The following is a 26,596-nucleotide window of genomic DNA, read 5'->3' as shown; positions in this document are numbered from 1 at the left end:
AAAATCTCATCACCAAACCCAAGGTCAACTTGATTTCTTCCTATGTTATCTTCCAGGAGTTTTATAGTTTTGCATTTTACATTTAAATCCATGATCCATTTTGAGTATGATTCCATTTTAACTTCTCTTTGAGTGGTTGCCCTGAGTTAAGTGATACACATTCATAATTAATTATAGCTCTACATCACTTCATAAGTAATGCAAGTATCTTATAATCTTATAACAAAGTGTTACCAATTCCTTCCTGTCTGTCTCTTGTGACATTGCTGTCATTCATTTCACTTATCCATATATGCTAGTATCACCCAATACATTGATACTATTGCTGCTTCAAACTGACAGTTATCTTTCAGGTTGATTAGGAATAGGAAATAGAAAAAATTTTATTTTACCTTCATCTATTCCTTCTCTGTCACTCTTCCTTTCTTTATGTAGATCCAAGTCACTGAACTATATCATTTTTCTTCTCCCCGCAGAATATATTTTAACATTTGTTGCAAGACAGTTCTGCTAATAATGAATTTCCTGTCTTTGTTTAAGAAATTCTTTATCCCTCCTTTTTTCAGAATTATTTCATTGGATATAGAATCCTAGATTTGTGGATTTTTCTTTCAACACTTTATTTATTTATTTATTTATTTATTTATTTATTTATTTATTTTGAGACAGAGTCTCACACTGTCGCCCAGGCTGGAGTGCAGTGGCGCGATCTTGGCTCACTGCAACCTCCACCTCCTGGGTTCAAGCGATTCTCCTGCCTCAGCCTCCAAAGTAGCTGCGATTACAGGCAACTGCCACCAGGTCCGGCTAATTTTTTTGTATTTTTAGTAGAGACAGGGTTTCACTATGTTGGTCAGGCTGGTCTCGAACTCCTGACCTCATGATCTGCCCACCTTGGCCTCCCAAAGTGCTGGGATTACTGGCATGAGCCACTGCGCCTGGCCTCTTTCAACACTTTAAATATGTCATTGTACTCTCTTCTTCCTTGCACGCTTTCTGATAAGAAGTCTGATGTAAATCTTATCCTCACTTCTCCTATAGATGAGGTGCTTTTTTCCCCTGACTCCTTTCAAGATTTTCTCTACATCTGTGCTTTTCTACAGTTTGAATATGATATACATAGGTGTAGACTTTTTGAGATTTATCCTGCTTGATATTCTCTGAGCTTTCTGGATCTGTAGTTTGATGTCTGTCATTAATTTTGGAAAGTTCTTGGACACATGATTACTTTACACATATTTTCCGCTCTATTATCCCTTTCTTTGCCTTCTTGCATTTCCACTACACACAAGTTATACCTATTGTCGCTGCTCCACATTCTCTTGTAGCTGTAGCTCCTGACAATTCAGATTCCTCTAGTGTCATTCTTTTTGTCTTCCCTCTTGACTTTGGCCTTCCCTGTATGCTCTTCCTCAGAGAGACTGCCTTGCTGTTCTTTCAGCTGCAATCCACCGTGATACTGCATCCTTGTTAGCGGGGTCACCAGATATCAGGGAGAGAGTGCATCTTACCATCTTCTGATTAAAACTCAGACTTTTCTTGTGCCTGGGTCTTGGGATCATGACCTTCACAAGTGTTTCTTCCATGATACAAATTTCTGCCATGCTCCTTGGCATCCCTCTCCAGCCTCAGCATTCCAACTCTATTTCCTTGAAGCCCTGTCCTCTGATGACTATGAGTTTTCTTCCCCTCAGGAGGGACAGGAAAGCCAATGGGATCTGGAGTGGGGAGGAATTTCCTCATTCCAGCTAGAATAAGTTTCCATTAAAGTTATTTGTAGGAGAGCTGCCCTTCTTCATCAAGTAGGCTCTGAGCTTATTTCACAATAGTTACTCTCCCTTTCCACTGCCAGAGGCTCAAGGAGGTTTTTCTCAGCCTCCCCATCATAAGAACTCGATACGGCTCCTAGAGGGAAGGCCCATTGAAAGTTTGGAGACCTCCACCAGTTTCCCACTCTCACAATGGTCCTGTATCTCAGGCAATTCATTTAAATTACTATTTAGATATTCCCCAGTATACGGCATTAGTAGCTTCCCTCTAGGTAAGCAAATCTCAGGATGCACCTGTCTCTCCACTGTGTTAAGCTGGCAGCTTGTTCTGCAATCACACTTCTCTGATGATTCCAGGAAAAGTCATTGATTTTCAGTTTGTCCAGCTTTTCTTTTAAAGATGGGAATGATGGCTTCCTAGCTGTTTACATGCTTGAGCTAAAACTCAAAGTCGCTACTTAATGTTTTATATTTTCAAAATGTGCTTTTTTTATTTTAATGGATTCTATTGGACATTCCTTATCCACAGAAATCTTCTTGAGTCTTATTTTGTTGTATTTTGTGATTGCCGTGACTCTGAAACTACTTTTTTTTTTTTTTTTTTGACAGAGTTTCACTCTTGCTGCTGAGGCTGGAGTGCAATGGTGCAATCCTGGCTCACTGCAACCTCGTCTTCCAGGTTCAAGCAATTCTCCTGCCTCACCCTCCCAAGTAGCTAGGATTACAGGCATGTGCCATCATGCTTGGCTAATTTTTGTATTTTTAGTAGAGAGAGGGTTTCACCATGTTGGTCAGGCTGGTCTCGAACTCCTGACCTCAGGTGATCCACCCACTTTGGCCTCCCAAAGTGCTGGGATTACAAGGGTGAGCCACCACACCCGGCCGACTCTGAAAGTTCTAAGCAGCAGACTTTTCCTAGCTCTGCAAGGAAATAACCAAAGAGCTGTTGACCTCTAGCATGACCACATACCTCTTGTTGCCTAGCCTGGAATTCCACACTGCTGCTCACTCCCTTTTGGAACCCATAGAACACTTACATGCAACATGCATCCTGGAAGTAAAAGAGAGTGGTGACCAGGGGACCATCTTTGACTAATGGAAGGAAAGAAGCTGATGTATAAATGTTTTTCTCTTTCATCTCCCAGGGACATAAGGATTTCAAAAGGCCCTCAGAAGATCCTGGTGAGACCAAACTCCCACCCCCGCAGCACTGGCCAGTTTAACAACTCATTCTTGTATCTGCTTCCTGATATACTCCCAAATTTCTGCTCCCTGAAATCATTTTCCAGAGGATTAGTCCATATGAGAACCTTTGTCTTGGGCTTTGCTTTTGGAGAACCCAGGCTAAGATATAAGATTACTTAAAAGAAAAAATTTATAACATGTCTATAAATGGATAAAAACAGCCATTTGCCATTACAAAGATGAATTCTTCCCTTCCATGACTTTCCAAAACTTCTTTGCCTGTAAATATCTATTCCTCTTAGCTCATTCTTCCCATCCTTCTGTATTTTGATAGCAGATTATCAGTTTCATAAAATTATCTGTTCTTACCCACCTCCCTCTATATTTTGAAAAATTTAGAAGATAAGAAAAGAAAAGAAAACGATGCCATTAAGGACTATTCCTTATACTCTTATGTTAACAAAAGATTAGCAAGAGTTAGGAAAGCAGTACTCAAAGTGTGGTTTATGGACAGACTATTGGGCTACAAACTGCTTTTTTAGTTTACAAACACTTAATAAGCTTGCTCCAAATGCAAATCAACTAAATCACTATATACAATATTATGACTGACTTTAAAAACAAATTTATGACTTCTTCAATGAAGAAAGCAAGGCATTGATTTACATTGCTGTGTCAGACTCCTGATTTCAAGAAGTACTGTCTCTTTGAGTAACACTGGATTACAGGATTAGACAGTTATCAAAGTACTAACAGTGGACATTTCTTAGTATGCACTCGGTTCTAAGCACTCTTTCATGGGCTTTAATGGTATTACCTCATTTAATTCTCAAAAAAACTTGTATATGAGGTAGGTTATGTTATTATTCTCACTTTATAGGTAGAGATACTGATGCACAGTGAAGTTTAATAATTTTCCCAACATTACAGAGCTAGTAAGTGGTAGTGGCAGCCTCCTAGGTGACTGACCCCCAATGGTCTTTGCCTCTTGGTATTTACTCCCTTGTGTAGTCAGCTCCCATAGTGTATTTGTGACCAAAGCACACAGAAATGATAGTGTATGATTTTCAAGGAGAGATCATAACAGATATTGTTCCTTTTGCCTTGCTCTCTGGCATCAGCTACTTCAAGGAAGCCAGCTTCTATGTCGTGACAACATTCATGCAGCACTATGGAAAGGCAAGAAACTGAGGCCTCTGTCAGCAGCCAGCACCAACTCGCAAGCCATGGGAGGGGGCATTCTTGGAAGAGAAGCCTCCTGCTCACTCAAGTCTTCAGATGACTCCAGCTCTGGCTAACATCATGACTGTGACCTCATGAGAAATGCTGAGTCAGAACCACCAAGCTTAGACACTTCTCGATTCCTGACCCACATGATATGTGCAAGATAATAAATTTGTATTGGTGTTTGCCATCTCTAAGTTTGGGGCTAGTTTCGTATCCAACAATAGATAACTAAAATAGTAGTAGAAAATCTGGCTCCAGAGCCTGTTTTGTTAATTGCTATGTGTACTATATCTCAACTGAGAGTTTATCTTGGGCATACGAAGAAGGATTAAAACAGAATTGAAGGTGGAGAAGGAAATGACTTCCTTCCTATGTGATGTTATTTAATGCCAATATTGTGTACCAGCTACCCAGCTACCATCGTCTCCACTAACACCAGCAGCATGCATTCAAAACTCTAAGGGAACAGGAGTAGACAAGAGAGTATGGGATTTGAAGGAAGATAGTCTGGAATTGAATCCCAGTTCAGTTCCTTTGCTCATTTTGGTATTCCAAAAAAGAGGCCATAATAACCAGGGAGAAAAACAACTTGTAAAGCCCAGTCTCTCTGAGCACAGCTGAGAGCTGGCTATATATATTTATTTGGGATGTATGGAGTTCAGGGATTCATGGAATTTCTCAGAAGTGGGGGTATTTACAGATTGGGTAATATTTAGCTGTATGCCTGCGTGACAGTCTTGCTGATTGGATGACTTTCAGCAGTGTTTGTGCTGATGCAAAATAGCTAATGACCAATTAGGATAAGTTTAAATGTCTGGCAATTGCTTCAAGGCCAAAGAACAATGAGCCTTTCCTAAGAAGATAGGAACTTTCTGTTCTTCCTTAAGCCATTTCCCTTCAATGTTCCTACCTGTAAAATGGAGAGAATACAGACAACTATTTATTAAGGGCCTACTATGATACTTGCCACACGCTAATCAACTCAGCCATTGTATGGCAGCAGCTGCCAAAAACCATAAGTACACAAATGTATGTGGCTGTATTCCAATAAAACTTTATTTACAAAAATAGACAGCAGGCAGGATGTGGCCAGTGGGCAGTAGTCTGCCAGTTCTGCTCCAGGTTATCTTTCGTCCCAGCTGTGTCCTGCTCTTCTGCCTCTCCTAGCTTCTAGCTCTGCTGTCCCGTTGATCTGTATTACACTTTCCCCTCTCTTCAAATGCTTTTCTTCTACTGATCTGTCAGCTTTCAGTAAAGCATTACCTCATTGGGAGAAAGTGCTGTCCACACCTTTAGACTATTACAGGCCCCCCTGCTGTGTGCTCCCAAATGCATTTCCTATTTCGCCACCTTCATCTCACTTTGTTATAATTATTTATTTCCATGTCTTTCTTCCCTGCTAAACTGTGAGCTCTGTGAAAGCAGGGATTGTTTGTCTCCCATGCCATTTGATCACAGGGCTTAGCACAATTCCTGACACACAGTAGGTGTTTGGTAAATACAAGGGAAAAGAATGAATACACACAATTTTACAGAGAACATCTAAGATAAACCTTGGCTACTGTACACTTGTGTCTACCTATTTTACAATTTTTCCTAAAACCACCTTGTTCCCAATAAATGGCTTCTTCAACTATATATATTTTCAAGCTCACAGGCAATTTTGCCTCTATTTTACAGTGTAAGAATTTTGAAATGAGGAAACATCAGTGAAATCCATGTTTAAGGCACTTTTATTCTCATGCCACTATTTCCCTGCAATGGTGACCTTTAAATTCAGCCTGAGTATAAGTGGGATTGTCAGAACATCAGGTTACATTATGTTATTCAGCTATTTGTGCCTTTTAAAGACGATGTAAGTTCCAACATAGACCGCACAGCGGGAAAGTTACCCTGATGATATTCTGGAAACCGCCGCAGCCAGGATCACATCCGGATGTGGGTCAGTATTCAAGAAGGTTCTTGGAAGTCACTTTCACCAGAAACAGGCCCACATTTATCCTTCCAGAAAATAAGTAACCTGTGGCTCATGCATGGCCTTTCTTCTTCAGGCAGATTGGAGAGAGGATTGTGTTTGAAAGAAAAGAATGGAAATGTGCCTGCAGCACTTATTTTTCTCCTTCAGGGTGGCGTGTGGAGCTGTGTGCTTGGACCTGCAGTGAATGGTGGAGTCACTGATTGTTCCACCTAATCTGGGGCTCAGAGGACTCGGGGCTGGTACTGGTCCTCCACAATTCCTCCTAGATGTAAACCAGCCCCCGGACCTTTTTTGCAGCTGCTTGACTAGCTGAGCCTACTTCCTCATTGATAAACAGCTTTGATAAATAGGTTGAACTAAACAGCTCCCAGAGACACTTCCAGCTCTGTTCATGCAGTTGATTACTTCAGGATGCTTTCAGAGACACAGCTATCAGGGCAAGAAGCATGGGGCATGGGGTGAACGGAGGAGGGAGAGGGGATCCAGATTTGAATGGTAAGGCAGGGTTTCTCCACTTTTTGTTGCATGGCCATGAAACAAAGACCTCTCACTGTGCTCCCAGTCCCAAAGAATATGCTGTAAGCTGATGTCTGAGACGAAAGATCTGAAGGACATGCATAGACACATAGAAATCACAAATAATAATAATAATAAAACCTAATACAATGCCTAACTTGCTCCTTAGAAAACTGCAATGTGGCACTAGACAAAAGACACGTTCCTGGGCTTTACCCCAACCCAGTCCAGTTTAAATGACAATGGACTTGCACACTTTAATAGTTTTTAAAGCCCATTGCCTATAGACAGGCAGGATAATCTAGTAACAATGAGAAACATCAGGCACTAAGTTCTAGCACTGTTCTGATTGCTGTAAAGGTATTAGGTAGAGTCGTATGCAGCTGCTGTTTTTCTAGGCCAAAAATGGATAAACACCAGCAATTTCATATTTCTATCTAAGATTAACTCTTTTGATTTTTACAACAATCTTCTAAACACTGTTGTTGTCTTTTATTATGAGCTCTAGATGGGTTTTTAACTCAGCTCTGCTACTCTGGTCAAATGTGCCTTCATTCTCTCCCATGTAAAATGAGACTAATAATACTGCTTGCTTCATAGGGTGATCACAAGGACTAAATGAGTGAATAAATGTAACAGTGCCTGACACATAAGTGCTAAATAAATATCGGTCATTGTCATTAGCTTTATGTAAAGTGACGTTAAGGTATCCTTCATTCTAGAAATACTTTGTGCAGTGGCATTTCATGTTTTTTTTTCTTTTCTTTTTTTTTTTTTTTACCTGCCAGGCACTTATTTCTTCTTCTCTTCTAAAATAGCATCCCAATTTCCCTTTCAGGGAACTTGTCCCCCCCGCTGACTATCAGCCAAGTATCCTTGCCTCCCCTCACTGCGGCGTATACACGTGCCCTGAGCTGGGTTAGCCAGCCTCTCTCCTGTGTCCTGTATTTTCCAAAGCCACATTATTCTGCTTTTCCTGTGATTCTGAAGCTCTTCTGTGTCCTTCCAATAAATTCCTTTTTTATTGCCCATGAACAATGGGCACGTGGAGGAAATACGGAAGGTAATTTAGCAGATTGTTGGCAAGTTATGTTAGCAAGATAAGTGGTTTCTATTGTTGCAACTAAAGATCTTTAAAATATATATCATTGGAAATAGACATTGTAATGTTCTTTTTATGAATAATGAAACCAGCTAACATTTACTGATTCTCTGTCTAGACTTTTACTATGTGGTTATGTTTAACACACTTCTGTGACAGTAGGCGTCATTAACCCCATTTTGCAGAGAAGAAAATTGAAGACTTAGATTCCCCTGCCAGCTTCTCCTGCTTGTGTGTCCTTGAGCAAGTCTCTGAACATCTCCAAGGTCTCAGTGTCCTGATATGTGAAGTGGGGTTGGTGACATTTCCCACCCACAGGGTGGTTTTGAAAATCAAGCAAGATGATGAAAGTATAAAAGCTCTTTGTAAACTATATAGTTACATGCCATATATGGGTAAGATTGCATTATGATTCTCTTTGACGAAAGGACACATTTTAACTCCTGTGTCTTGATGCCTAATTTAAGCCATTTGTTGTTCTTTCTGCATAATAATAATAATAACAAATAAATAATGCCTGTTTCAAAATGAAAGCCCTAGCTAACACACACCCCAGAATGAGACTCTTTTTCTTGGAAGCAACACTACACCTATGTGGATTTCCTGGCTGCTTTATTTTCTTGCCAGGCTAATCACGGCTGAAGCTTGTGTTCTTTGCTTTTCTGATCAAACTTAGAGCCCTTCTCTTTCTTTTCCCTTTATTTCCCTCCTGTCTTTCCCAATCTCGAAGCTCCCTAAGGACCAATAAATTCCAGCAATGACTACACACAGCCTTCTAAGGGTTTTCAGTATATTAGAAATAAGATCCAACTTCCTGTATTGAAACCAGAATTTAAATGAAGGTTTTCCAAAGTCTACTGAGGATTGTATAAAGAGTAAGCAGGAATCATAAAAATTAGGAATATTATTTTCAGATGCCAGGGTTTTTAGTAGACAAATAATGTATGGGATCAGGCTGCAGTATATTAGCAAAAGATAAAGAAAAACGAATGAAAGAAAGATAAACATATTTCACTGTGAAAACCAGATGAATATTCTTATTGGCCCACAGTGCCATCTTGTGGATCATTTTTAAATAGGGCTTCGTTTTCAGCTGTGATTGCATTTGTTTGCCTGTTCCTAATCATGTAAAGCATCCATTAAAGTCTGCAAATGATTTCCAGGTAACCCAAGAGAACATAGATGAACACACGTGGTGGAACTCATATGTTTATTGATATCTCATCCTCCTTAGGCATAGTTGGCCTGTCATTCCATGCTTTAAATAACTTCTCTGTTTGCCCTCTGTAATACTAGATGTTCACGGTTCTCTCTGGCCATTTTCTTCCAGCCTTCACCAAATCTACTTTATCTATGTAACTCCTAAGGTATGTTCTTTGCCTTCTCTTTCTAGATGTAGTGGTTACGCACATTTTCATAGATTTTGTAACCCATAGAGAACTAATGGTTACCCATGGTCCATGGACATTCTTTCCAGAAAAAGACACTCAGATGACTGTGCCCCTCCTGGCACACACACTCTGATAGACACAGAACACACACTCTTACACGCACACACCTACAATCACATACATGCTCAGAGATTTGGGCCAACAATTTCAGGGGGGTTCACAAAGCTCCTGGTTCCATGTTTAGAACCTTTGCTTGACAGTACTTCCTTCAGTGATGTTATGGAATCCTAGACTTGTAACTATCACACCTATGAAGAGGTATCTCAGACGCAGGTTCTTTTCTATATTCAGTCTTTTGTTTCCAACTGCCCTCACTATTTCTGATGTAAACATCCTGCCCTTCCCTATGGCTAACGCTGTAGCCATGTTGATCTCCCCTCAAGGAACGCCTCTTGGCACTTTCAAATTCTGTTCACTCTCCAAGCCCCAGCTCATATGCTACCATCTCTAGGAAGCCAATCCCTAATCAGAGAGAATTAAGCTTTCCCTTAGTGATCTCTTAGACTATTTTTTTAAGTTTTCACATTAAGTATTTCAGATTTTCTACTGTTTATAACTGCTTGAGTAGATAGGTTCTTAAGGAAAGAAAATATGTCTGGTTTCATTTTGCAGCTTCTATCATAACAAGAAAGGGGCTTACCTTGTAGCTTGTAGCTTTTCCTTTAAAGTCTTTGAGGTTGGAAGACTTGGTTTAATTTCTCACTTTAGACCTTAATGTGTGACTGTGAGCAAGGTAGTTAAGCTTTCCAATCCTTGGTTCTTCATCTGTACACAGGGATCCAGTGGTTCCTATATGTGGGGTCTGTGGGAGAATTCATAAGTCAAGGTATGTAATGCACTTTGCATGTTTCCTGGCACACAGCTGGGATCAAAATATGTTTCTTGAATAATAGGACCCTCAGAAAAGGAAAAAAGGCTGAGGTCACTCTCTCCAAAAAAAATGTATTCCCATGATTTTGAAATCAAGGAGTTTGTCCTTTCTTTCTGTAGGAGTGATTAGGATGTCCCTAAATGTTAGAAACTCAGTTAACAGTAGAGAAACAAAGATGAATCAGCAGTTTGCTCTAATAGATCCAATCTTTGAAACCTTTCCATCAGCATTGGGATGGCAACCCAAGTAATTTTTTTAAGTATTATTTTATTTAGGCCTGCGTGGCTGGCTTTTCAGTCTGGGCTGACCATTAGCAAGAGTAATCTGCAGCTGGTTTCGGTCTCCTGGCACCAGTGGTTTTTCACAGCAACAGTAAGTTGTCTGTGGTGCAGTAGAAAGAGCACTGAAGTTTGAGGTAGAGGGTCTGACCCAAAGGATACCCTCGTTCCTCCAAACCACATAGCCAGGAGAATAAATATGGATTTCTGCTGCTCATTGAGGTGCTCATGTCTATTGACATAAATTATTTTATGTCCTCCAGCATGATATTTTGTGCAAAAAAACAGTTTTTATAAGTTTATGTTTTTAATTAAAATCTGTTTATTTTACAACTTAAAAAATATTATCTTCCCGGTTTCTGCCATATTGCTTACCAGCCCACTCCCCAGAGTCTTGACCCAGTTAACAGTGGGCTAGATCACATTTCTCACTCCTCCCACAGGCTGAGATGTGAAGCTTTACTGTTTCTCCCTCCCCATCCCTGCCATCCTTGTTGAACTAAATATCCTCCAACAATATGATTTTCATTAATCTGATAGATGTACTGTGGAGTCATGTTGCCATTTAAGTTGGACATTTCTATGTTTATGAGAGATGTTGAACTTTTTTCCTAAGCTATTTAAATTTAAATCTATGACTCCCCTACTCATGTCCTTTGACGACAGTGTTGGCTTTCTTACCTTTTCTTGTTGGTTTGCAGGAGTACTTTTTGTATTCTATGTATTAATCCCATTCAAAAATTCTCCTACTTTTTTCATTAGCTTGTAGCTCTATGTTTCACACTGAAGTCTCTAATTATTTAAAAGTTCCTCCCCTGACCAGCCTGGGCAACAGAGTGAGACGTCATCTCTACTAAAAAATACAAAAATTAGCCAGACATGGTGGCGTATGACTTGGTCCCAGCTACTCAGGAAGCTGAAGTGAGAGGGTCGCTTGAACCTGGAGGTGGAGACTACAGTGAGCCATGATCGTGCCACTGCACTCCAGTCTGGGTGACAGAGTGAAAGCCCGTCTGAAAAATAAAAGAAATAAATGAAAGTTCCTCTCCTTGTTTATGGAATAAGATGAAGATCTCACTTTATGTTTCTCCTTAATATGAGTCTATTTCCCAATATCAACTTCTGACCTTGAGCCACCGACTTGTCTTGCCACCTCTATCATATATCAGTTCCTAGATATATATGGATCTGCTTCTGAATTTCCTGTTCCATTTCATTGTGATAGTTGAATGTTCCTGTAATAGTACTGTTTTTGTTTCCATGGTTTTGTAGTATATCTTCATATCTGCTAAGAAATTCCCTTTCATTTTCTCTTCTTTTTAAAAATTAACTTAGCTATTCACGGACTTTTAGTATTAACCACAAATTTGAGATGTCTTTTTTTTTTTTTTTTTTTTTGAGACGGAGTCTCGCCCATTCACCCAGGCTGGAGTGCAGTGGCGCGATCTCGGCTCACTGCAAGCTCCGCCTCCCGGGTTCACGCCATTCTCCTGCCTCAGCCTCTCCGAGTAGCTGGGACTACAGGCGCCCGCCACCACGCCCGGCTAATTTTTTGTATTTTTAGTAGAGACGGGGTTTCACCGTGGTCTCAATCTCCTGACCTCGTGATCCGCCCGCCTCGGTCTCCCAAAGTGCTGGGATTACAAGCGTGAGCCCTAAGTCTTAAGTTTATTTAAAAAAATGCTGATGTTTATAAGCTGCTTTAATTTCTAAATTATTCATTTGTTTTTGTTTTTGTTTTGTTTTGTTTCTGAGATGGAGTCTCTCACTGTCGCCCAGGCTGGAGTGCACTGGCATGATCTTGGCTCACTGCAGCGTCCACCTCCCGGGTTCAAGCGATTCTCCTGCCTCAGCCTCCTGAGTAGCTGAGATTACAGGTGCCTGCCACCATGCCTGGCTAATTTTTTTGTATTTTTAGTAGAGACGGGGTTTCACTATGTTGGCCAGGCTGGTCTTGAATTCCTGACCTCTTCGTGATCCACCCACCTTGGACTCCCAAAGTGCTGGGATTACAGGCATGAGCCACTGTGCCCAGCCAAATTAATTTTTAAAGAATTGACTCTATTACAATTTTAGGTCATTCCACCCATGAACATAATGGCATTTTCATGTATTCAAGTCTTTGTCTATTTCCTTTAATAAAGCTTTAAATTATGATCTGTAAAGCTCTTATATTTTCTTTGTTAAGTAAATTCTTAAATATGCTAGAGATTTATTGCTGTTGTAAATGTTATGTTATTTTTCATTATATGTTCTAGTTTGATGTTGCTGGTATAGAGAAACACTATTATCCATTTGATACAGTCTCTGCAAATATTACTGATATGTCTTATTAATTCTAGTTCATGACAGTTTGAGTTTTTTGTAGATTATCATATCATCTTCAATTATGTAACTCTTCTCATCCCTTCTAGTCTTTAAATTTTATTTTTCTTGGCTGATAGTAGCACCCAAGACCTCCAAAGCCAAAACCACATTCACAGTAGCAGTAATAAAGGGTTGCATTCTGTTTTCCTAATCTAATGAGAATGATCAAAGATTTTACCATTAAAGATCATATTACAGTAAGGTTTAGGTGTGGATATTTTATCAAGTTTAAGAAATTCCCTGCTAGTCTGAATTTGCTAAGAGGTTTTAACATAAATATATTTTGAATTTTATCAGATACTTTAATCTACTAATCATACAACTATTCTTCTTTAGACCATATATTGGGATAATACCTAGTTAATTTTCATTAATATTTCTCATGTGCTAAAAGCAAATGTCATCAATTAGGATTTTTTTGCTTACATATCTGTTATCAAATTGTCCTCTGCATGAAAGTCATTCATTCTACTTTTAAAGTGTTTACCCTTAATTACTAAGACCTATACTTGTGTTTATTTTTCTATATGGGTCTCTTAAACTTAGCAATAACTCTATGTTTCTCCAAACAGTACAAAGACTCTATCTTCATTCCTTCTCCTTCTTTTTTTTTTGGGGGGGGGGGTTTGATAGAGTCTACCTTTTCCATTATAGACCTCTCACATCCTAATTTTCAAGTTGGATATTCTTTGCAAGTGCTTGTTCTGGCCTTTATTATAAATTCCCTTGACTACTCCTTTGAGAAATTTATTATATAACTTAGATTTTTAAAATATGCTCCATTCATTCTACTGCATCTGGTATAGGTTATTTCCATTTGTTTTTGTTGTCTGTTTAACATTGATTCAGTTGGCCAGTGTCTTATGATTCTCCCTGGGAGCTCATATTCCCCTGGGAATATGAACTGCTTCACCATATCATCTCTACCAGGAGAGGCAAAAGTTCAGCCCCTGGTTTCCCTCCTGTAAGTCTGAGGAGAAAGGACCCTGCCTCAGGACATTGAGCCTCAGGAATTACTTATTTCTCTTAGTATTGTCCACTTGCCACTTCTACCAGCAACACTGACCTTTGCTAGCACTGTTTTAACAAGGTACCACCAACAGAATGGTTTAAACAGTATATTGTCCCATAGTTCTGGAGGCTAGAAGTCCAACATCAAGGTGTCAGAAGAATTGTTTCCTTCTGAGGGATGTGAGGAAGAACTGGTTCCAGTTCTCCCCTAGCTTCTGGTGGTTTGCTGGCATATTAGTTCATTTTCATGCTGCTGATAAAGACATACCCAAAACTGGGCAATTTAGAAAAGAAAGAACTTACAGTGATTGGGGAGGCCTCACAATCATGGCGGAAGGTGAAAAGCATGTCTCACATGGCAGCAGATAAGAGAAGAAGAGCTTGTGAAAGGAAACTCCCCTTTTTAAAACCATCAAATCTCATGAGACTTATTCACTACCACGAGACAACATAGGAAAGACCTGCTCCCATGATTAAATTACCTCCCACAGGGTCCCTCCCATAAGACATGGGAATTTAAGATGAGATTTGTGTGGGGACCCAGAGCCAAACCATATCATTCTGCCCCTGGCCCTCTCATGTCCTCACATTTCAAAACTAATCATGCCTCCCCAACAGTCCCCCAAAGTGTTAACTCTTTCTGCATTACCTCAAAAGTCCATAGTCCAAAATTTCATCCAAGACAAGGCAAGTCTCTTCCTCCTATGAGCCTGTAAAATCAAAATCAAGTTAGTTACTTCCTAGATACAACAGGGGTACAGGCATTGCATAAATACAGCTGTTCCAAATGGGAGAAATAGGCCAAAACAAAGGGGCTACGACCCCATGCAAGTCAGAAATTCAGCACAGCAGTCAAATCTTAAAGCTCCACATGATCTCCTTTGACTCCATGTCTCACATCCAGATCATGCTGATGTTAAGAGGTGAGTTCCCATGGTCTTAGGCAGCTTCACCCCTGTGTCTTTGCAGGGTACAGCCTCCCTCTTCTCTGCTTTCACAGACTGGCATTGAGTGTCTGTGGCTTTTCCAGGTGCACAGTGCAAGCTGTTGGTGTATCCAGGTGTTTTCATACATCATCTGAAATGTAAGCAGAGGTTCCCAAACCTCAGTTCTCCACTTCTGTGCACCACACCACATGGAATCTGACAAATCTTGGGGCTTGTATCCTCTGAAGCCATGGCCCTAGCTGTACCTTGGCCCCTTTTAGTCATGGCTGGAGTGGCTGGGATGCAAGACACCAAGTTCCTAGGCTGCACACAGCACGAAGATCCTGGGCCTAGCCCACGAAACCATTTTTTCCTCCTGGGCCTCTGGGCCTGTGATGGGAGGGGCTGACATGAAGACCTCTGACATGTCCTGGAGACATTTTCCCTAATGTCTTGGGGATTAATATTTGGCTTCTTGTTACTTATGCAAATTTTTGTAGCAGGCTTTAATTTCTCCTGAGGAAATGGAATTTTCTTCTCTATCACATTGTCAGGCTGCAAATTTTCCAAACTTTTATGCTCTGCTTCCCTTATAATACTGAATACCCTTAACAGCACCTAAGTTTCCTTTTGAATGCTTTGCCGCTTAGAAATTTCTTCTGCCAGATACTCTAAATCATCTCTCTCAAGTTCAAAATTCCACAAATCTCTAGGGTAGGGGCAAAATGCCACTAGTTTCTTTGCTAAAACATAACAAGAGTCACCTTTGCTCCAGTTTCCAACAATATCTCCATCTGAGATCACCTCAGCTTGGACCTTATAGTTCATATCAATCATCTCCATCTGAGATCACCTCAGCTTGATCCTTATAGTTCATATCACTATCAGCATTTTGATCAAAACCATTCAACATGTCTCTAGGAAGTTCCAAACTTTCCCACATTTTACTGTCTTCTTCTGAGCCCTCCAAACTGTTCCAACTTCTCCCTGTTACCCAGTTCCAAAGTCGCTTCAACATTTTCGGGAATCTTTTCAGCAGCACCCCACTCTACTCATACCATTTTACTGTATTAGTCCGTTTTCATGCTGTGGATAAAGACATACCTGAGACCGGGAAATTTACAAAAGAAAGAGGTTTATTGGACTTACAGTTCCACGTGGCTGTAGAGGCCTCACAATCATGGCAGAAGGTGAAAGGCACGTCGCACATGTTGGCAGACGAGAGAAGAGAGCTTGTGTGGGGAAAACTCCCCTTTTCAAAAATCATCAGATCTCTTGAGACTTATTCACTACCATGAGAACAGCACAGGAAAGACCTGACCCCATGATTCAATTACCTCCCAGAAGCTCCCTCCCATAACGCAGGGGAATTTAAGATGAGATTTGGGTGGGGACACAGCCAAACCATATCACCTGGCAATCTTTGACATTTCTAGACTTCTAGCCATATCGCCCCAATCTCTGCCTTCATATTTACATGGCATTCTCCCTGTGTATATGTCTGTGTCCAAATTTCCCCTTTTTATAAAGACAACAGCATATTGGATTAAAGGCCCACCCTATTCCAGTATCATTTCATCTTAACTAATCACATCTACAATGACCTTACTTCCAAATAAGGTCACATTCTCAGATACTGGGGCTTAAGACTCCAACATATAAATTTTGATGCCTTTATAAAAAATATATAGTTTGAAAGACACAATTCAATCCGTAACAGCCTTCAAAGTACCTCCTTGGACCTCTGCCCTGGGTGCTGTGATTTTATAATCTAAATATCTAATCCTTGCCCTGTAGGGAGGAATGGAGAGGTTTGTCCTCAGCTTTTATTTTCTTCCCACCCCAGTTGCATGTATCATTTCTCTGTGGTCTATAGCGAGGGCCAAGCTTATGATACTGTTTTTCTGATTTATGTTGACAGAAAACATGACAGAGAGAAACAAACACAACAAAAGGGCTTCCTCCATCTGCAGTTCCTGCCTTCTTCCATTCTGAGCTGCCATTTTTCCTCTATATTGTGACCCAACTATTGTTTTATCTCTGGGTGTTTTTTACAGTTTTTATTCACAATCTCAGATCCACCACCTTCTCTCTTGCTTCTGTGGCATTTCAAAAAATTCTTTCACAGTCAGGAGACTAGTCCATGTGAATTTGAGATCTAGTTGGAATCATCCTTTGCCTGAAGTTGTTTTCTAGACACCAGTACGCAGGAAAACCCTTAGTTTATCAGGTATTTCTCATTTAGGGAAGAAAAAAATAAGTGTTTTTATAATTCCTACAATGGAGGAAAACGGATAGGTAATTAAAGCTAAAAGCAAAGTTTTAAAATGTATTTTAAAGATTTTTGCTCAAGAAAGAGTAAGCAGCTGTAGAAAAGTTAGTACATTGATAAATGATTGTTTTCCAGATATGGATTATTGTTGAAAACAAGAGGATGCTTGTTAAAGTGCCGTAGATATATTCATTTTTCTTTTCAGCATTGTTTGCTTAATACTTTGTTATGGTTCTTCCTGTCAACTTAAGAATAATGAGATCTATAAGTTTGGAAACGACACTTTATTTCTTAAAGAGGATTACAGCTTGTAAGGTGACCATTCTGACAGGCTTGGAGTGTAGCCTCCAGTCCAAGCCTAGAATCAGGCACTTGGAGAGAGGGAAGCATGAGACAGGAATTTAAGCTGAACAGGTTGGCCGAGTATACGTATTCAACAGATTACAGGAGGAGCCATGAATATTCATGAAGGTGGTCCTAACTCATGTGTGCTGAATAAACATACAACCTATGTTCACTATGGGATAGAGACTTAACCTTTAAGTGTATTATATAGGTCTTCACAGGACACAAAAGCATTCAAGTGTGCAGTCTCTGTAAACTGGCCAGAACCAGTTCATGGTCAGTGGCCTCTTATCAGGAGAAAGTGATTGAAATCACTCTCTTGTCCAGTGAAAGCTATAGTTGTGGCTTGTGGAACAGGAGAACCAGTCAGTATCTTGTGGTAGATGAGCAGCAAATTATTTTAATATTGCTTATCTTGAAGCCAGTGCTTGTTTCACTGCTAGAGAAAAATAAAAACCTGTGGCAGTTAGAACATAGTTTATTTGTGGCCAGCTGCGATGGCTCACGCCTGTAATCCCAGCACTTCCAGAGGCCGAGGCGGGGGATTGCTTGAGCCCAGGAGCTCAAGATCAGCCTGGACAACATGGTAAAACCCTGTCTCTACTAAAAATAAAAATAAGTAAATAGATAAAAATAAAAAATAAAAAATGTTAAGCATTTTTTTAAAAAAAGAGCATAGTTTAGTCTTTTAAGTGTAGGGGCATAGGTCTTGCCTGTCATGGTCTTAGGTTTACAGTTTGGGATCATATTGCCACAGAGTCCATTCTGTCAATCTTATGAACTCTATTTTAACATCAATGCTGATCAGTTGTGTCTAAACCCAAAAGGAAGAGGGTATAATGAGGGATATCTGACCTCCTGTCCCATCATGGCCAGGAACTCAGTTTTTACAGTTTCTCTGGGGTATCCTTGGCCAAGTGGGGGTTGTATTCAGTCAATTCGGGGAGTTAGGATTTTCTTTTAGTTCACATTTCTCATGCTCTAATGCACTTTTACCAGCTGCATGTGATGGAAGAAACCATGGGGTGAGAGTCGAAATGCCCAGGGGTTTGACTTGACACTGAGCAGGTCCACGGAGCTTCAGTTTTCCTCTGTCAAATGAGGGGCTAGAGCCCACATTCTGTCCACATTCTCACCACATTTAACATTCCATGAAATAGCATTTGCTTGTCACGGAGTGAAGATCACTGTGCATTGTACTTTTGTTAGTCTGAGAACTTGAAGGGGCTAAACCTCCAAGAAATTTTGTACATATTTTCTTTTGTATCGATTTATCTCACAGATGGATGATATCACCTATTTGTAGTAATTCTGAAGTTAATTTTATAAATCTGGTGGTAAAATGAGATTTATAAATACACAATTTGACCCTAATGTCTACATTTCTAAATGGATAGAAAATAAACACTTTCTAAAAATACCTGAAACAAAGCCGTATAATATGCAAAAGCAGACAAGCATTCGTTTGATTTAAAGAATGTACTTCAAAAAATGAATTTACTTCTCAGTCTATCCTTGACGGTCATGACCTTGGGAGTCTTGAGTAGTGGCCAGATATCCTGTAGAATGTCCTGTAATTTGAGTTTGTCTGATGTTTTTCTTGCAATTTTCCTTGGGTTACTGGCTTTTTGCAAAAGTCTTACTGATGTGAATTGCATCACATCAGATTAGGTGATACATGATATTTGCATGATACCACTATTACTATGTTAACTTTTATTACCTGACTAAAACAGTGTTTTCCAGGTTTCTCCACTGCAAAAGTACTGTTTTTCCCTGTCCCTGTGTTATTCTTTGGAAGGAGTCATTAAATGTAGTCTGCTCTCAATGACAAGAAGTGGGGGAATTAAACAACTCTTAATGGAGTGGGAGACCACTACATATGTCATTTGAAATTCTCCTATATTGCTTGACCTTTTGATACACATGTTCTATTTTGTTTTGTTTGTTTTAGCCATATATCAATGGTGTGGTACAGTTAGCTCATAGCTTGAAAGAGCCTACTGTTAAATTTTCAGGAACTTTGCATACTGGTTGACATCATGTTGGTAGCCTAAAATCAACTATGGTGAGAGTGTTTACACCATAGATATTGGCAAACACAACAAATTAGGACTTTTTTTCCTAGGGAGCTGGCTGTAAAAGTTATCAACACACCCCTGTATTGTACATATGCCAAATAAACATATCAAAATATTAAATACCAAAAAAGGCAAAGGAAGATAGTGAATAGATATCACCATGGGCCCTTTATTTCTTTCTTGATTGAAACAGAAAAAGAAATCAGAAGATGTCCGTGCCCTGCCACCTCACTTCTACATCAGACACTATGCCATTGTCAACGAAGAGGCACAGCCATAAGTCCAGACAAACTCTCAGCTATTTGAACCCATCAATGGAGCCATACCATCTATACCATCTCTGGAGCCATAACATTCTTCAGACTTCCAGCTGATAAGCTTTTAATATCTATATTCCTTTGTATTATCCTGAATGCAAACATGAGGTTTCTGGACCAAATCAATAATTGTTACTTACTTATAGCAATAACTGTATCCATTCCTCATGCCTCAATTCTTTCCCCTTCAGGAGTGGCACAACGAGAGCCACACATGCCCACACAAAGGAGTTTTTTGTATCATCGGAGAGGAACCCCAGAAACATGAATCTGCAAGCCTGTGTACAAGCTGCCCTCTCCACTCCAGAAAGAGGGAAGGAAATCTGGTCTTCTTATTGTATATGTAGGCCCTTTGGGAAGGGAAGAGGAAGTTTCCTGGCTTCTTTCCCTTCTGAATGTAAATAAATGTCTCATCCCTAAGGGTAAGCAAGACCAACTGGAGTTTACAACCAAGGGCCTTATTCCCCCCTTTGAAATACAAATATATAACTGAAATGTAAATATATTTTGAAATATAAATATATATTTGAAATATAAATAGATAACTCTTTAAATCCCTGTTAAGGTCTCCTGGATTTAAATCACCATCTCACTTTCAGGCTTGTTCTTTATCCCAAGCCCCAGATTTCTTCACTCAGAAAGCCCTAAACATACAGACACAAAAATATCTTCTCTACTTTCCCACACCATCTCCTGGTAGAAGGCAGGGACCATGCAGATCAACAATTTGAAGTTTTATTTAAAAAGAGCTAAATGGAGAATAAAACTCGTAAGCAGTCTCCAGTCTCTGGGGTCTTTTGTTATCATCCAAAACACCAATATTGTGGTTTTTTCAAAACAGATGAGGTAACTCCCATTTATAGGACCGTAAAATTGGACAAACAAAATTTTTTAGAACGATCATTGGTCTCATGAGGAGAAACAAGTAACAAGTGCTGTTTCTCCAGGAAAATGATAAATGCTTCTCTGCAAATTCATCAGGCAGAGTTGGTGTCTATGTTGTGCAGAGTGGCCCCAAGGTGAGCTGGAAGGATTGCATCCCCCATCATCCCTATCACTGGGACTCATTGCAGGCCTCCTGAATTGGAATCTCCAAGATTCTGGTGCCTAGGAATCCAAATTTTTAAGTCTCTTCAGGTGACTCAAAGGGCAACCCAATTTACCGTCAGCTTCTCTAAGGTTCCTCCCAATTCAAAATGTTATGGTTCTGAAAAAGGTTACAGCTCCACCTACAGATGATACTTGGTTTTGCAGCAACTCAATATACACCAGGAATATAGTTTCAGTGGGATGTAAAAATGAAAACCTGAAACATTAACTTTTCTACAATTATTCCTTTCATATAGACTCTTTAAAATTTCCTTTGATATCTGTATTATTCTTTTTTCACACTGCTATAAAGAACTACCTGAGACTGGATAATTTGTGAAGCAAGAGGTTTAATTGACTCACAGTTGCACTGGCTTAATGGGAAGCACGACTGGGAAGCCTCAAGAAACTTACAATCATGGCAGAAGATGAAAGGGAAGCAGGCAGCTTCTTTACATGATGGTGGCTGTGGGGAAGTGCCATATACTTTTAAACCATCAGATCTCATGAGAACTCACTCACTATCAAGAGAAGTTTGGGAAATTTGCCCCCATGATCCAATCACCTCCCACCAACATTGGGAATTACATATCAACATGAGATTTGGGTGGGGAGACAGAGCCAAACCATATCATTCCTCCCCTAGACCCTCCCAAATTGCATGTCCTCACATTTCAAAATCAATCATGCATTTCCAACAGTCCCCCAAAGTCTTAACTCATTCCAGCATTAACTCAAAAATCCAAGGCCAAAGTCTCATCAGAAACAAACTAAGTCCCTGCTGCCTATGAGCCTGTAAAATCAAAACCAAGTTAGTTACTTCCAAGATACAATATGAGTACAGGCATTGGGTAAATGCTCCCATTCCAAAAGGGAGAAATTGGCCAAAACAAAGGGGCTACAGGCCCTGTGCAGGCTTGAAATCCAGCAGGGCAGTCATTAAACCTTAAAGGTCCAAAGTAATCTCCTTTGACTGTATGTCTCACATCCAAGCCCCACTGACACAAAGGACAGGCTCCCAAGGTCTTAAGCAGCTCCATCCTTGTTGTTCTGCAGAGTACAGCCTCTGTGGCTGTTTTCATGGACTGGCATTGAATGCCTGCAGCATTTCCAAGTGTATGCTGCAAGCTTACACTTACACAGAATGGATCATACTATTCTGGGGTCTGAAGGATGGTGACCCTCTTCTCACAGCTCCATTAGGCAATGCCCAAGTGGGGACTCTATGTGGGAGCTCCAACCCCACAATTCCCCTCTGCACTGCCCTAGTAGAGGTTCTCCATGAGGGCTCTGCCCCTGCAGCAGACTTCTGCCTGGACATCCAGGCTTTTCCATGCATCCTCCGAAATCTAGGTGGAGGTTCCCAAACTTCACCTCTTGCCTTTTGGACACCTGAAGGCTCCACAGCATGTGGAAGTCACCAAGGCTTGGGGCTTGCACCATCTGAACCAATGGCCTGAGCTGTACCTTGGCCCCTCTTAGCCATGGCTGGGGCTGGAGTGGCTAGGACACAGGATGCCATATCCAGCAGCTCCACAGAGCAGCAGGTCCCTGGGCTTGGCCCATGAAATGATTTTTTTCTCCTAGGCCTCCAGGCCTGTGATGGCAGGGGCTGCCATAAAAGTATCTGAAATGCCCAGGAGACATTTTTCCCATTGTCTTGGTTATTAACATTTGGCTCCTCTCTACTTACACAAATGTCTGTAGCAGGCTTGAATTCCTCCCCAGAAAATGAGTTTTTCTTTTATACCACATGGCTGGGCTGCAAATTTTCCAAACTTTTATGCTCTGCTCCCCTTTTAAATATATGTTCCTGTTCAGATTATCTCTTTGTTCATGCATATGAGCATACGTGTTCAGAAAAACCAAGTCAACTCTTGAATGCTTTGCTCCTTAGAAATTTCATCCAACAAATACCCTAAATCATCTCTCTCAAGTTCAAATTTCCATAGATTTCTAGGGAAGAGGGAAAATGCTGCCAGTCTTGTTGCTAAAACATAGCAAGAGTGACTTTTACTCCAGTTCCCAATAGGTTCCTCATATTCATCTGAGGCCACCTCAGCCTGGACTTCATTGTCCATATCACTATCAACATTTTGGTCAAAACCATTTCACAAGTCTCTAGGAAGTTCCAAACTTTCCCACATATTCTTGTCTTCTTTTGAGCTCTCCAAACTGTCCCAACTTCTGCCCATTACCCAGTTCCAAAGTCACTTCCACTTTTTCAGGTATATTTATAGCAGTGCCCCACTCCTGGTACCAATTTTATGTATTAATTTGTTTTCTTACTGCCATAAAGATACTACCTGAGACTGGGTAATTTATGAAGAAAAGAGGTTTAATTGGCTCACAGTACTGCAGGCTTAACAGGAAGCATGACTAGGAGGCCTCGGGAAACTTACGATCATGGCAGAGGTGAACAAGAAGTAAGCACCTTCTTCACGTGGTGGCAGGAGGTGGGGGAGAAATGCCACACATTTTCAAACAATCAGATTTCATGAGAACTTACTATCATGAGTATAGCATGGGGGAAGTTTGCCCCTAGGATCCAATCATTTTCCATCAGTTCCCTCCCTCAACATTAGGAATTACAATTTGACATGAGATTTGGGTTCAGACACAGAGCCAAACCATATCAACATCTTTGAGGGTCATCTTGGGCAGGTGCTATAACTTTCCAGATATATCCTGCTATTAAAAGTCCAGACCAGTTTAAAACTTGAGACTTAAACATGATTTAAATCTCATCTTCTCTCTGTTCCCTTCTCAATATTGCCCACCTCAGGCTATTTTGGTGGCATAAAGAATTAGGATAGAAGTTGGGGACTCTTTCCTAATCAGTCTCAGACTCCTTAAAGGAGGAGGACAGGTGTGTCATTCCTGACACACGAACCTCCATCCCTTTCCTCTTTTGAGTCTATCTCTCCTAAGGTTGGTGGAAAGTGGAGAGGAGAGAGGCTCGTTGGAGAACGTGGTGTATGGAGGATGTCTTTTTATGTAACTACTAACATTTTGTGACATATTGGTGTTGGAGAGGTGCCCCTACTTGGGTCAGATTTGGACTGAGATTGATTTTGTTTTGAGGTCATTGTCCCTCACCAGTACACCATTGTCCCTCAGCAATACCATGTCCTTCACCAGTACCATTAAGGTAAGTGTGGATTAAAGCACACCATTCATTGGCATACCATCATGGGTGCTTCCACTAAACAGCAGAGTTGAATAGTCATGACAGAAGCCCATGATCTACAAAAACAAAAATATTCATTGTCTTAAACTTCATGTAAAAATTTGTCCACTCCTGTGATAGTGGAAGGAACTCCAGGTTGGAGTCAGAAGATATTAATTGTAGTGTCATTTCTACCTCTTTCTCAACTATGTCCTGAAGATGGTCTAGCTTTCCACCTGCCCATTATCCATTCCCTGCTTATTCTAGTAACTCACCCCAGGTAAAAGCTCCCCCCAGGTAAAGTCTCCGTTATGACACAGTTGCATCACTTAGGGTGCCTTTAGGGGCAGCTCCAAACTGAGGACCCAGCTTCAAACTGCTTTAAATAAGAGAATAATCACAGAAGCCTATGGGCAGGCAAAGTTCGATGGCTCAGGGATGTCATTAAAGACCAGGAATCTTGCCACCTCTCTACTTTGCAGGTTACAGTGACATTTTAGCCTTAATGGTTTATTCCCTTTCTTCTGGTATCATGTTGCCAATTTTTCTTGCAGGAACCACCTCTCCTGACAGAAACACTTTATCCAGAAGTGCTTTGTAAACTGTAAAGTACCAGGTAAGTATAAGGATTTATATTGTTGTTATGTTGTTATTTTGTGAAATCCCTAACAAACAAACAAAAAACAGCAGTGGGTTGTTGATTTAAAGTCTTTATTCTGGCCGGCTATGGTGGCTCATGCCTGTAATCCCAACACTTTGGGGGGCCACGGCAGGCAGATCACTTGAGGCCAGGAGTTCAAGACCAGCCTGGGAAACATGGCAAAACCCTGTCTCTACTAAAAATACAAAAATTAGCCGGGTGCGGTAGCACATGCTTATAGTTCTGCTACTCAGGAAGCTGAGGCATGAGAATTACTTGAGCCTGGGAAGCAGAGGTTGCAGTGAGCCGAGATTGTACGACTGCACTCCAGCCTGGGCAACAGAGTGAGACTCTGTCTCAAAAAAAAAAAAAAAAAAAAAAAAAAAAACCAGCATTGGGGATAGGGAATAAATGAAATATCTTGGCTCTTGAGTACTTGATATATTCACTCTTTCATTCATTTATTCATTGATCATATACTAGAATATATGTCAAACACTGTGATAGATGGTGGGATACAAGATTAAGATATAAGAAGATTAAGACAAAGAAACTCCATAATGGTTCCCTAATAAGGCCACATTCTGTGACTTTTATTTAAGGAGTTTTTACCTGGTTCCAAAGTACTTCTAAAATTGTTAACATCAGTGGTTAAAATTTGGATGCCCAAAGGTTAAATTTAACCACTATGACCATTTGTTTGCCCAAATAGTACTTTTAAATAATTGGACTTTTATCCTTTTGGGGTCCACTTTATAATCTGCTGGTAGCTCTGAAAATGGGCATGAATACAAAAATTTGCATACAATTTTAGGGAGTTCCATGAATCCTCGGGTAAAAGCTCTTTGATGTGATAGTTGTATCACTTAGAAGGATTTAAGCTGCAATTAACTGTAAATCCAAGCTCACACCACTTTGAACAAGAAGGAAATATACCTGTAAGTCCAATTAGGCCTTATGTTCCAGACCAAACTGTGTTCCCCTTGCCCAAAATTTATGTTGAAGCCCCATCCTCCAATATGACTGTATTTCGAGATAGGGTAATTAAAGTTAAATGAGGTCATAACAATGTTGCCCTAATCTGATACGGCCAGTGTCCTCATAAGAAGAGGAAGAAACACCAGAGCGCTCTCTCTCTCTCCATGAGCACACACAGAAGAAAGATCATGCGAGGACACAGTGAGAAGATGACACGCCAGGAAGAGAGGCCTCACCAGAAACCAACCCTTCTGGTACCTTAATCTTGAACTTCCAGTCTCCAGAACGATGAGAAAGTAAACTACTATTGTCTAAGCCACCCAGTCTGGGGTATATTGTTATGGCAGACCTAGCTGCCTAATACATCTTTCCAAAATTGGCAGCTCTCTAAAGCCTTCTGTTGGCTTCCTGCAAAAGTTGTGTTATTCGAGGATGACATGACTATGGCTCTGATGTGGACAATGTTGCAAAAAGCCCTGAGGCCCATTAATAACATGAAAGATAGCAGCTGATGCGTATTGAGAACTTACCATGTCCCAGGTACTATACCGTGTGCCCTACATATATTATCTCATTTAATTATTATGATAGGAATAATTGTCCCTATGTGACAAGAAAAAAAGAAAACTGAAGGTATTTGACTCCAAAAGGTTTTCTCTCTCCGTTATGCAACCCTAGTTTGAGTAACTAGGCTACAGTATGGCCCAAAAGTGTACCCCCAAAGGCTGGGTTCATTGAAGGGGCCTCAAGTTCATAGTCATCTCTGATCCCGCATTCAAACACTCACCAAGTCTTTCTGCAGATGCCCAGGATGAACCCTTAGACCTGTGTGGTGACAGATGCAAATTCATTCTCTGGACTCAGATGTGCAGAAAAAAAATAACTATTCCACCTAATACCTGTCTATACCCAATGGATAATAGAAAAAAATCTAAATTTGCTAACTCTCTTCCAGTTTAAAACAATGCCATTTCAGATTAAGTACTTAGCCCAAATTTCATATATCAAAAAACTGAAACACGTG

The 26,596-nt window shown here is 40.4% G+C and overlaps 1 long non-coding RNA gene and 1 pseudogene across 1 annotated transcript; one reads left to right on the top strand and one right to left on the bottom strand.

Annotated features, from left to right (window-relative positions):
- The first annotated feature begins 2,609 nt into the window (after positions 1-2,609).
- On the top strand, positions 2,610-4,370 carry LOC129464393 (uncharacterized). The gene is made up of 2 exons (XR_008651578.2): positions 2,610-2,951; positions 4,076-4,370. It is a non-coding gene; the product is annotated as an uncharacterized lncRNA (long non-coding RNA).
- A 5,498-nt stretch (positions 4,371-9,868) lies between these two features.
- LOC129464391 (uncharacterized) overlaps positions 9,869-26,596 on the bottom strand; it is a 63,699-nt pseudogene continuing 46,971 nt past the window's right edge.

The sequence above is a fragment of the Symphalangus syndactylus genome, chromosome 16, assembly GCF_028878055.3.
Source record: "Symphalangus syndactylus isolate Jambi chromosome 16, NHGRI_mSymSyn1-v2.1_pri, whole genome shotgun sequence".
In the NCBI taxonomy this organism is placed as follows: Eukaryota; Metazoa; Chordata; class Mammalia; order Primates; family Hylobatidae; genus Symphalangus; species Symphalangus syndactylus.
This window is presented reverse-complemented; position numbering and strand designations above follow the sequence as displayed.